The sequence below is a fragment of the Lathyrus oleraceus genome, chromosome 6, assembly GCF_024323335.1.
Source record: "Lathyrus oleraceus cultivar Zhongwan6 chromosome 6, CAAS_Psat_ZW6_1.0, whole genome shotgun sequence".
Lineage (NCBI taxonomy): Eukaryota > Viridiplantae > Streptophyta > Magnoliopsida > Fabales > Fabaceae > Lathyrus > Lathyrus oleraceus.
Genome location: NC_066584.1, coordinates 326629329 through 326640141, shown reverse-complemented (window position 1 = coordinate 326640141; position 10813 = coordinate 326629329).

Below are 10813 nucleotides of genomic sequence, written 5' to 3'. Positions count from 1 at the left end.
AAAGTTGCCCGGTTTTCATCTGAGTTTCTTGGAGCCTAAAGCCAAGGAGCATGCTGCTTTGGGTAATTTGAGGGCCGTTTGTGCTTTGCTTGCTGTGAGCATCTATGGAATCATCATGTTTCCTAACCAGAAGAACTTTGTAGATATTAATGTTATCCGGTTGTTTATGCAGAGGAATCCCATTCCTACCCTGGTTGGAGATGTCCATTACTCGGTCCATAATCGGAACGAGAAGCGGCGTGGGGGATTGATCCGATATTGTGCTCAGTTGTTGTACAAATGGTTCATGGGGTATTTGCCTTCCAGAGGTGCCTTTGTCTTTCTTGATCCTACTGTCAAGTGGTCAATCAGGTTGATGGGTTTGCGAGCCAAAGATATAGCTTGGACTCACAATGGTATGGATGGACGAGATTTCATTTACAGTTGTGGGAGTCTGCCCAATGTGCCTCTTATAGGAGTTCAAGGTTGCATTAATTACAACTCGGTGCTTCTTAGGAGACAAATGGGGTTTGCTGTGGAGGGTCCTCCTCTCGGGCGAGAGATTCAGGAGTCTTTTTACTTCCCAATTGAGGGTAATCAGTCAAAGTTGAGGCAAGTGTCTGATGAGTGGCGTGACATTCAGAGGAAGGGTAAGGTTCCTTTTGGTAAGGTTAATAGCAGGTCTTTTCCTCCGTTTGATGATTGGCTTAGGAAGAGGATTGAGCTCACACATCTACCATTTCCTGGGGGTGATCCTTGGTGTCCCTTGATTGAGGGGCCATGTTCTTCTGTCAGCATGGAAGAGTTTCTTGAGATGAAGAGGGAGAGGGATCAGTTGCAGGCAGAGAAGACTGAGTTGGAGATGAGTGTTGCTAGAATCCAAATGGCTAATCAGGAAATCAAAGGGAAAATAGAAGACCAGGATAAGAGACACGCCTTTGAGATGAAGCGCTTTGAGATAGACACTGCCTATTACCGCAAGATCAGCCAAGCTTTGGAGTCATCTACAAAGGAGCATGACATCACCAAGGAGAAGTTGGCTAGAGCTTTGAGGGTCATTGAAGATGAGAAGAGGAGGCAAATCCTTGTGAAGACTCAGAGGGAAGCCAGAGCCAAAGTCCTTGCCACGGAATGGGAAGCGGAGAAAGCAAAGATTATTGCTGAGAGAGATTATTGTCTTGCTGAGAGAGATCATTATTTCCGATAGATGAAGATTCACCAGAAGGAGGTGGGGAGATTGCAGCAGGAGAACACTGAGCTCAGGTTTGCCGTGAAGTTTACCAAGATGGTTGATGATGCAGAGCCGTCTGTGGGACCTTCTTCAGTGTAGACTTTTGTTGTTATTGTGTTGGATTACCGTCAGGCCTGTTGACGGAATTCACTTGCTTGTATTTTATTTCTGATTCTGGAGAATTGTATTTGATTTGTATTAGCCTGATGTATGACTCTCGCACGTACTGTGCGCTTTTGATATACAGTGGTTATTTTCATTCAGTGATTGATCTTCAAGCTTTATTCGCTTTCGGTCTGCGCACTCACATAACACATACATGGTTGGGTGATATCTTTGCTAAATCATATTTCTTTGCTTTGTATGGTGAAACCAGATGATTGATATTAGAATGTTGCTGTCAGATTATTATCTGTCTCGATGAAGCCAGGATCGAAAGACAGAGCGTTCCTCATATGGATAGGCATTGCATTCATGCATGAATCATAATAACTTGTCTTCTATTTTGCAGGTGTCAGTTTCTAACGTGCTTGATTGTTTCAGGAATCATTGCTCGCGCACGTAGAATCATTCCCTTGCACGTAGCCTGTCCACACAGATACCCTATCAGGCGCAACAAATCCAAGCTGATGGATCTACCCAACGCAGATATTCTCGAGTTGAAGGAGAAAATGGGTGAGCTGATAAATGTTATGCAAGGGCTTGCCTTGGGGCAGAAAGCACTCGCTGATAAAGTGGAGAAGCTCGAGCGGGCTTCAGCTGCCAACAGTGGTAACAATCAGGAGGGTGTGTCCAACGGTGGTCTCGGTGGTTCAAGAGATGGAGGAGATCTCAGAAAGAAGACTATTGTTGGGGTGGTGATCAATAATGGTGGTGGTTTTGGTGCTGCTACAGGCGGTGGACCAGGTCCGATGGGCAACAATCTGAAGGATAATCTGTTTCCTCCTTTCTTTGGGGCCGAGGAGGATAGAGAAGAAGACCAGTTCTCCGTGTTGAATGAGCAATTCGGTCAATACGGTGTTCAACCACCAAACAAAGAGATTCAGGTATTGGCTGAGAAGATCAGAGCTCTGGAAAGCTATGCTACTCCGGGGGTTGTTAATATGTCGAACATGGAGCTAGTTTAGGGGATTGTGATCCCACAGAAGTTTAAAGCGTCTGCGTTTGATAAATATAATAGGAGTTCTTGCCCGGAAACTCATCTCCAGGCTTTCGTCCGAAAGATTTCTGCTTACACAATGGACCAGAAGCTTTGGATGTATTTCTTCCAGGACAATCTGTCTGGTGGGTCCTTGGAATGGTATACCAAGCTGAGGTCATCTGATGTCAAGAGCTGGCAGGATCTTGGAGATGCGTTCTTTAAACAGTATCAGTTTAATGCTGACATGACTCCTAGCCATACCCAGCTGCAGGGTATGTCTCAGAAGCCTAGTGAAGGGTTTAAAGAATACGCGCAGAGATGGAGGGAGTTGGCTGCCCGAGTCCAACCTCCGTTGGTAGATCGGGAGATGTCTGATTTGTTTATGGGTACCCTTCAGGGGACGTTTGCAGAAAGAATGGTGGGATGCCCGGTTACCAACTTTGCTGATATTGTGGTGGATGGGGAAAGAATTGAGAGCTGGTTGAAGCTAGGGAAGATACAGAGTAACGCTTCGTCGTCTGGATCGAAGAAGCCCTTTGGTAATGGCCAGAGAAAGAAGGAGGGTGATACAAGTGTTGTGTATACCCAGAGGGGACAAGGTAGGGATCGTTACTACCAGCACACTACTGCGGTAACCATTCCTGCTGATAATCAACTTGCACAACAACATCAACAACAACAACCGCCACAACAACGACAGCCATTTCAACAGAGACCGCAGAGGGCCGGGTATCAGGTGAGAGGACGAATGAATGATCGTCAATTTGATAGACCACCTGTGACCTACTCATTCTTGCTGAAGAAATTAAAATATTTGGGGTTGGTCCAGCTGAGGACGTTGGCTCCGTTGAGACCGGATCAGAGGCCTGCCAACTATGATGAAAATGCTAAATGTGAATTTCACTCTGGTGCCCCTGGACACAACGTGGAAAATTGTAAAGCTTTTAAGCATGTTGTCCAGGACCTGGTGGATTCTAAGGCAATCGATTTTGCTCCATCTCCAAATGTGAATGCTAATCCCATGCCCGCGCATGGTCAAATGGGGGTGAATGCAATTTCTGAGGATAAGGGTCAAATCTGGGTGACGGATATAGATCAGTTGAAGACTCCATTGGCTGAGGTCAAGAGACAATTGTTGAAGAATGGGGTCTTCCCGGGGTGTGATGATTGTTGTGTTGCGTGCACCGTTGCTCCTAATGGGTGTGTTTTCTTGAGGGAGGCTGTCTAGAGGATGATGGATGAGGGAGGCCTCAGGTTTGAAAAGGTTGGTTTGGAAAGGGAGGATGTCTCCACCATAACCATTTACTTTGATCCGATTGATTTGTCAGCACTGGCAGATGTGGCTCCGGTTACCATCACGGTACCTGGGCCAATTCCTTATGACAACGATGATGTTGTACCATGGGATTATGGTGGAGAGGTATACTGTAATGGGGAAAAGCAGGAGGATCAGACTGCAGGTGAAATCACCGTTTCAAAGGTGGATAATACTGGACCCAGTGGTTTCACTCGCAGTGGAAGGTTGTTTGCCCCTGATGCTTTGAGGAGTGGGGATGGAGAGAGGGAAAAGAAAGATAAGGTCGAGGCTTTAGCCAGGGCAAGAGGGAAGCAGGTGGTAAGCGAGGGTACTCCAGTGGCAACACCGGCGCCTGGTGGGTCGAAGAAAGAACTTGATGATGAAGTCGAAGAATTTCTGAGGATCATCAAGAAGTCAGAGTACAAGCTTGTTGACCATCTGCAGCAGACGCCGTCTAAGATTTCAATTCTGTCATTGTTGTTGAGCTCAGAGGGGCATAGAGAGGCTTTGTTGAAAATACTGAAGAGAGCCTATGTTCCTCAAGAGATAACGATTAATCAGCTAGAGACAGTGGTGTCAAACGTCAATGCCAGCCATGGGCTCGGTTTCACTGATCTTGATCTGACTGTAGACGGGCGTAATCACAATAGGGCATTACACATTGCTATGGAATGTAAAGGAGCAGTGCTCTCGCACGTTTTGGTGGATACCGGCTCCTCACTCAATGTGTTGCCTAAGAAGGCCCTGGCGAAGCTGGACTGTGAAGGGTTGATCTTGAGGCCCACTGACCTGGTTGTTAGAGCCTTTGATGGTTCTAAAAGGGCTGTGTTTGGGGAAGTGGAGCTCCCTGTGAAGATTGGACCCGAGGTGTTTAAGTCTGTGTTTCATGTCATGGATATTCAGTCGGCATACAGTTGCCTGTTGGGTCGACCATGGATACACGCTGCTGGGGCAGTAACTTCGACTTTGCACCAGAAACTGAAGTACATCTGGGACGGGCAGGTCGTCACCGTTTGTGGGGAGGAGGATATCTTCGTAAGCCACCTGTCATCGTTCAAGTACGTGGAAATGGACGGTGAAATATGGGAAACACCAAGTCAAGCATTTGAAACCGTTAAGGTGGAGAATGCCACTTTTGTTAAAGAAGAGAAGAAGCCGTCCATTTCTTCGTATAAGCAGGCCGCCGAGGTGGTGAAGAGTGGAGAAGCTCCAGGCTGGGGAAGGATGATAGATATCGCCGCCAAGAAAGACCGGTTTGGGTTGGTTATCAGCCGGGCCGAGGCTCGTCTGGGCAGAACAGGGGTCGTCGTCAGCCTTTCACGTTCACCAGTGCTGGAATGCTGGATCCAGATCGCATCTGTGCGGTGGGTGAAGAGGTCGACAGTGATTGCGAGCTAGATCAAGGGATAAAACCGTGCATACCAGGGATGGAGATCCAGAACTGGAAGGCCGAAAAGATCATCACTGTCACTCTACGTGAAGAGTAATATTTCCTGTTTTTCAATTTTGTCTGCATGAAAGCCATACGTTTTGCCCGAAACGTAATGGTTCATTGTAAGGGCCACCTCATATGTTTCATTTTGCAAAATTTTCATCATTAATAAAAGGATGTTTTTCATTAAAAGCGGTGTTCCATGTCTTTCATTTATTTTTGCAGTTTAATAAAAACAAAAATAAAAATGGCAATGTTTGTTTTCATTTTCTTCCTTTTCGTTTGCTTCGTTCCGGTTCTAAAGCAATGCATGAATCAAAATTCATGCAGATGCGATCTTTCTCTGGATCTCATTGATAACAATCCTGTTACACCCTCATATGACTTCGACAATCCGATCTATCATGCCGAAGAAAAAGGCGAAGATGATTGTGAACTGCCCGAGGAATTAGCCAGGTTGTTGAAGCAAGAGGAGAAGGTGATTCAACCCCACGAAGAGCAAGTTGAGGTTGTGAACCTCGGTACCGAGGAGGTTAGAAAAGAAGTGAAAGTTGGGGCCGCTTTGGAGGCGAATGTCAAGAGCAGAATGGTAGCACTATTAAAAGAGTATGTTGATATCTTCGCCTGGTCTTATCAAGATATGCCAGGGTTGGATACCGATATCGTTGTGCACAAGCTACCATTGAGAGCAGATTGTCCTCCAGTGAAGCAGAAGTTGCGCAGAACTCGACCCGAGATGGCCATGAAAATCAAAGAGGAAGTGCAGAAGCAGTTGGATGCTGGTTTCCTAGCTGTTACTAATTATCCGCCTTGGGTCGCAAATATTGTGCTGGTGTCGAAAAAGGATGGGAAGGTGAGAATGTGTGTGGACTACCGGGATTTGAATAGAGCTAGCCCGAAGGATGATTTTTCGTTACCTCACATCGATGTGTTGGTAGACAAGACAACTCAATTCTCGGTGTTTTCCTTCATGGATGGCTTTTCTGGCTATAATCAAATCAAAATGTCGCCAGATGATATGGAGAAAACAACGTTCATCACACCGTGGGGCACTTTCTGATATAAGGTGATGCCATTCGGTCTCAAGAACGCCGGTGCAACCTATCAGAGGGCTATGGTGACTTTGTTTCATGATATGATTCATCATGAAATCGAATGCTATGTTGATGACATGATAGCAAAGTCCCAGACAGAAGATGGGCATCTGGTAGATCTGGCCAAGCTGTTTGACCGGTTGAGACAGTTCAGACTGAGGTTGAATCCGAATAAGTGCACTTTCGGAGTGCGGTCCGGTAAGTTGCTGGGGTTTATTGTGAGTGAAAGAGGAATCGAGGTTGATCCTGCTAAAGTAAAAGCAATAAGAGAAATGCCTGAACCGAGAACAGAGAAGGAGGTTCGTGGTTTTTTAGGTAGATTGAACTACATTTCACGGTTCATATCACATCTAACTGCCACGTGTGAACCTATATTCAAGTTGTTGAGAAAAGATCAAACGGTCAGGTGGAATAATGATTGCCAAGCGGCATTTGAAAAGATAAAAGAATATTTGCAGGAGCCTCCGATTCTGATGCCTCCTGTGGAAGGACGACCGTTAATTCTGTACTTGACGGTCCTCGAGGGGTCTATGGGGTGTGTACTGGGGCAGCATGACGAGTCTGGTCGAAAAGAGCATGCGATTTACTACCTTAGCAAAAAGTTTACCGACTGTGAAACAAGATATTCACTGCTCGAGAAAACTTGTTGTGCTTTAGTATGGGCTGCTCGCCGACTGAGACAGTATATGCTGGTTCATACCACTTTATTGATTTCCAAGATGGATCTGATTAAGTATATTTTTGAGAAGCCATCATTGACCGGACGGGTTGCGAGGTGGCAAATGATTTTAACCGAATATGATATCCAGTATACCTCTCAGAAAGCAATCAAGGGGAGTGTATTGTCTGATTACCTCGCCCAGCAACCCATTGAGGATTATCAACCGATGAAGTTTGAGTTCCCTGATGAGGACATCATGTTTCTCAAATCGAAAGATTGTGAGGAACCAATCCCGGAGGAGGGGCCTGACCCTGAATCCAAATGGATTCTGATGTTTGATGGGGCCGTTAACATGAATGGTAGTGGAGTTGGTGCTGTTTTGGTTACGCCAAAAGGATCCCATATTCCTTTTGCTGCCCGGCTAACATTTGAATGCACCAACAACGTGGCTGAATACGAAGCTTGTATCCTGGGGATTGAAGAGGCGATTGATTTGCGGATCAAAAACCTTGTTATTTATGGAGATTCAGCTTTGGTTGTGAATCAAGTTAACAGAAAATGGTATACGCATCAATCTCATTTAATTCCATACCGGGATTATACGAGGAGATTGTTGACGCTTTTCACCAAGGTGGAATTGCATCATGTGCTGAGAGAAGAGAATCCGTTAGCAGATGCTTTGGCTACTCTGGCTGCCTTGATTAAGGTGCAGTGGTGGAATCAGTTCCCTAATGTTGAGGTGGGACGTCTAGATAGACCGGCTTATGTGTTTGCTGTTGATACAGCGCCTGATGATGAAAAGCCATGGTATTACGATATCAAGCGCTATCTGGAGACCCGAGAATATCCTGAGGGAGCATCCAAGAAGGACCAAAAGACTCTGAGGAGGTTGGCCATGGTGTTCTATCTGAACAAGGATGGGGTTTTGTATAAGCGGAATTTCGATTGGGTTTTGCTCAGATGTGTTGATGATAAAGAAGCAAGCCAGTTGATGAAAGAAGTACACGAGGGGTCGTTTGGTACCCATGCCAGCGGGAATGCAATGGTGAAGAAATTGTTGAGGGCTGGTTATTATTGGATGACGATGGAGGCCCAGTGTTTCAATTTTGTGCGGAAATGTCATAAATGCCAGATTTATGCTGATAAGGTGCACGTGCCTCCAAACCCGTTGAGTTTGATGTCGTCTCCATGGCCGTTCGCTATGTGGGGCATTGATATGATCGGAAAGATCGAGCCTACGGCTTCGAATGGGCACCGGTTCATATTAGTGGCTATCGATTATTTCACCAAGTGGGTGGAAGCAGCCTCTTATGCCAATGTGACAAAGCAGGTCATTGCCAGATTCCTCAAGAGAGACATCATTTGCAGATATGGGGTTCCCGAGAGAATCATTACTGATAATGGTTCTAATCTCAACAATAAGATGATGGCAGAACTGTGCCGGGAATTCAAGATTGAGCATCACAATTCTTCTCCTTATCGTCCGAAGATGAATGGGGCAGTTGAGGCAGCTAATAAGAATATTAAGAAGATTATGCAGAAGATGGTCGTGACCTATAAGGATTGGCACGAGATGTTTCCATTTGCATTGCATGGGTATCGAACCTCGGTGTGTACGTCTACTGGGGCAACGCCATTCTCGCTTGTGTATGGGATGGAAGCCGTGCTACCAGTTGAGGTTCAGATTCCATCGTTGAGAGTCCTGATGGACGTGAAATTGCAAGAGGCTGAATGGGTAAGGATTCGGTATGAGGAGCTGAGCCTGATTGAGGAGAAGAGGCTGGCGGCCAGCTGTCATGGACAGTTGTACCAGCAGCGGATGAAGCGTGCTTTTAACCGGAAGGTGCGACCTCGGGTATATCACGTAGGAGATATGGTGTTGAAAAGGATCCTTCCTCCTCAAAACGATCGTAGGGGAAAATGGACACCCAATTATGAAGGTCCATTCGTGGTCAAGAAGGTTTTCTCTAGCGGAGCCTTGTTGTTGACGACCATGGATGGTGAGGATTTTCCATCCCCTGTGAATGCAGACGCAGTTAAAAAATACTTCGAAATAAAGAGACCCGCTGGACGAAAAGAATAAAATAGTCCAGGCAAAAATGGGCATCTCGGCGAACCAAAAAAAATGAAAAAGGTTCGGGCAAAAATTAGGGATAAAAAAGAAAAAAAACTGTACACCTGGCAAGTCGAAAACCTGAAAAGGCGACTTGGGAAAAAAGGGGTATCCCGAGGGACTGAAAACCCGAAAGGGCGGTCCAGGCAAAAGAGGGATTGAAACGAACAACTGCGTCCAGCATGATCGTTTGTGTTTTGAATACGACAAGTGGATAATCCCCGGTAGGGATCAATCGGAAGCGTCTTGTTCAGAAGGCAGAAAGGGCGGAGAGTCTTGAGGACGTATGGGGTATAACCGAGTTGGAACTCGATGAGATCGCGGGTTCACATTGCCATTAGGATAGATTTTTCCTTTTGTGCGTAATTACCTCTTTCCAGGAATTGCTTCCTGTGTATTGCTCGGTTTCGAGCCACCTTTTTCAATCAATAAAACGCATATTCAGTCAAATAATTTTGTTTTTGTTTTCATTACGCTTTGATTGCAAAAAAACATCCGTTTATTTTGATAAAGAATATTTGCATTTTTAGACATACGGGTCCCTTCCAATGCATGTGTATAAGATTGAAAGCCTGAAATCTTATTCGGAAGGTTGAGTGACCTGGATGTTGAAACTTTGGCACGCCTGGGGCACGTTTTTATCTAACGATCTCTTTTGCAGATGCTGTTAGATATTTTCACTCACTTGCAGGATGTGATGTGAAGCTTTCCGACAAAAGATCCCCTGTGGAGTCCAATCAGGGACAAGGGACTGAAGAATGGTGAAAAGACAGCGAGAGACGTGCGACGATCCTGGAAGATTAATCAAGAAGACTCTTCAAAGTCTGAGGACTGGAAAGTTTGTATGAATCCAGGGAGTTCGATCTCTGTGGAGTACGGAGAAGGCGGGAATACAAGGTGATGAATCAGAAAAGTCCAGACGAGCCTGGAAGTTCTCAAAAGTGGAAAGTTGACACTGGATTTAGATGTTGAATACCAGGGTTCGACGAGTCGACGGGTGTTCTGTGCCAGACTTTCCTTATTTCCCCAAGCAGTGTCGGGATTGTTATATCCCCAGCAAGTCTGAAAGATTATTGTTTTCCACGCAGAGTGCGTTGGTGGTTTCTTCCCCAGCGAGGTTCCCAAGCGGATCGGGTTCAGTGGAGGTCATCCCTGGCGAGGGTTGTCTTTTTTCCAGCAGCAGTGCTATTCCCCAGCAGGGTGGAGATTGGAGTGTTGTCGAGTTCCTCAGCAGAGTGCCTCGAGCTCCCCAGAAGAGTCTCTTGAGGGGGATACTTTTTATGCATTCATCATTTAGATAAGCATAGCATATTGCATAGCTAATTGCGTAGCATTTCCATGATTGTGGAGCATTACACTGTAAAGAATCATGCATCAGCATTGCAAGCTTAAACTAGTCTCAAGCCGTGGTTACTGTTTGAGGATTGGTTTCGCCAGATGGTGAAGATGTTACTCTAAGGAGTTCGGCATCGTGATTCTGAATCAACAGTATTCCCCAGTAGTGCGATATTGGAGGAAAAGTTTCTGTCGGGCGGAGATGGAAATAAAAAAATCAAGAGAAGTTTTGGGGTCCAAAAAGAAAAGCGAAAAAAGAGAAAGAGAATAATCCCTAGCTGAGCGCAAATTGTTCGTTCACCGTGGATTAAGTAGGGATGGCATGCTCATGGCTTATTATCCCTAGCATGAATTGTTGACCCGCGTGCCGTCTCATTCATCACTTTACCTTATTGCTGTCGATGCCGTAGGGCATGAAGTTTTCGATTTTCAGATCGAAGAAGTTTCCGACAATCAGGTTGAAGTACTTGTGGCACTCAGGCCAGTTTCCGATGTTCAGATCGAAGAAGTTTCCGACGATCAGGTTGAAG